Below are 2,654 nucleotides of genomic sequence, written 5' to 3' on the forward strand. Positions count from 1 at the left end.
GGGTTGTCGCCCGCACCCCGCCGCATGCCACCCGTTGCCCGCTCACACCACTTGCAGCCAGTCGCCCGTTGCCCACCCCTGCCAACTGCTCATCTCGCCTGCCCACAACTAATGTTACGTGCTGGGTTGAGTTTACATATCATGGGGACAGAACTTAATACTATAATGAAAGTGAATCTCTATTCTCTCATTTGTCCTGGATGAGTTAATTTGGCGGGCTGCTGCAATTATCAGTATGCTTTCTTGTTACTTCCAAGTGTCATATGGCATGCTCGCAGTTTTTGTTTTGGCTTGGAATTGGTTGTGGTCTTTGTCCTAAAACGAACAAAAGGGGGAACATGACATTGTACTGGCAGCGCAGCATTGGCCGGCCAGACAAGGCCCACGTTTTTCATGCAGAATACATCTGGTTAAAATAATATTAAATGCAATGTAAAATTATAATATTTTTATAATTTTATTCTTTAATTCTTTTCTGGAATATATAAATCTTATTAAATGTGGGCGAATTATATTATTTGCATTGAAGAGCTTATTTTTTGAATTTTATAAGGCATTTCTAAGAGCAACATCCCTCATTCCTGATGTGGGACGAAAGATACCTGGATTTTCACAACTTCAAATTTTTTTTAGAATTTACATGCATATTATTTACAGATCTAACACCAAAAAGGACCTATATTTTAGAAATATTTACATATATACCACCAAATCCTATACATTTATATAATTATTTAAGTTTGGGGATTTTGATACACCAAAATAATATACTATTTTATGTATACAGTTTATGCTTAGTTTGGTGATATTTTGATACACCAAGTAATTTGAGTATGATTGTAATTTTTGGAATATCAATTAAATAGTCAAATGATTGTATAATCTTGCAATCATATCGTCAAATTGAACATCTTGAGAAGAGAAAGACAAACGAGCCATTATCGTTAGATCGTCTATCTACAAGTATCCAAACATCATCGAATTATTATTCTCTAATTGAAATCTCTCGATCATCATCTCCTGATAACCTTCATCTAGTCATTATTGTTAGATCGTCTTTCCTCAACAGTTATTGCTCAAACTAGACGCAATGTGGGAGAGGCTAAAACAAAGAAAAACAAAGTGATATTTTATGAGGGACAAACATAATATTTTTTGAGAGGCAAATGACCATATTGCCCTCTTATATACGTAAAAATTAAAAATTTTGCACCTCGCGAATCATTCTTGGGTCCACCTCCGTCTATGGTCATAGAAAACAAAATAAAAACGTTATGTATAACAAATATTATTTAGACAACAACACGTTTTCTGACCACTGAGGGCTGCAGGGGTAAAAAACTATTATAATTTAGTTTCAGTGTAATATTTACCTTTTTATCCAAGTTTTAATTAGTAGACTATAGGATATATATTAGACATATATTGATACCGGCGGCTAAGGCTGTCAAACAAGCTCGTTGTTCTCGAACAGTTCGTGTTCGATTCGTCAATGAATTCGTGTTCGATTTGTTCGATAAGTAAACGAACGAACGTGAACAAATTTTTTTCGTTCAGTTAGTTAAACGAACCAAACACGAACAGTGATACGTTCGTTCGTGTACGAATCGTTATTGTTCGAAATATAAAAAAATTTAAAATAATTATATATAAAAAATTTATGATATTTTAAAAAATTAAATATTATAAATTATAATATATAATAAAATAATAATAATAATATATTAATATACTATATTAGTAATGTATTAATATAGATATTATATATTTATATAATATGAGTTATATAATTAATATAATATATTATTTATATATATTAATATTAGGGATGTCAAACTGGCTCGTCGTTCGCGAACAGCTCGTGTTCGGCTTGTTTGTTAACCAACGAACACGAACAGTGACTTAACGGACAATTTCAAACACGAGCTTATTTCAAACAAATTAAATTTCAAACGAACCGAACACGAACACGAACACAAGCTCTGTTCCTTCGTGTTCGATTTGTTTACACCCCTACTCTCAATGGAGTTGAACCAGGTAATTCCTATTGGCAATGTTTTTGTCAAACTGTGTTCGTTCGTGTTCGGTTTGTTTACACCCCTACCGGCGGCGGGTACCATAAAATCTTGATGAATTTAGCAAGGTCTTAAGTAAGGAATATTTACAAGCATACCACTCAATTTTTATGTATTTACATAATAACACCTGAACTTCAATATTTACATATACGTTAAAATTTACGGGTTCTGAATTTATTTTAATTTATAATTAATTCTTAAAATATCAATCTGAGATATATTTATAATTATTTCTCAAATATAGAAGACGATGATGTATAAATATTGGAATTATATATTTATATATTTTGTGTTAATTTTTTTTTTTTGTTCTCGATATTTGAGATATTGAAAAGTTGTGCATTTGAAGATGTACAAGCGTTCGCCCTCAAAAAGAAAGATATCTGAGCCCAATGGGTCTCAGCCCAAATGGTTAAACTTATGGGCCATTTCAATTCATGAAAGCATATTAATAGCCCAATGAAACTTGTTAAGACTCGAGCTTGCCCAATTCAATCATATATCCCGTTATGGCAATCAACATTTGATTGCTGAAAGTTAAACTTAAATTTATATATATATATATATATATATATA

The sequence above is a fragment of the Phalaenopsis equestris genome, unplaced genomic scaffold, assembly GCF_001263595.1.
Source record: "Phalaenopsis equestris unplaced genomic scaffold, ASM126359v1 Scaffold000006, whole genome shotgun sequence".
NCBI lineage: Eukaryota > Viridiplantae > Streptophyta > Magnoliopsida > Asparagales > Orchidaceae > Phalaenopsis > Phalaenopsis equestris.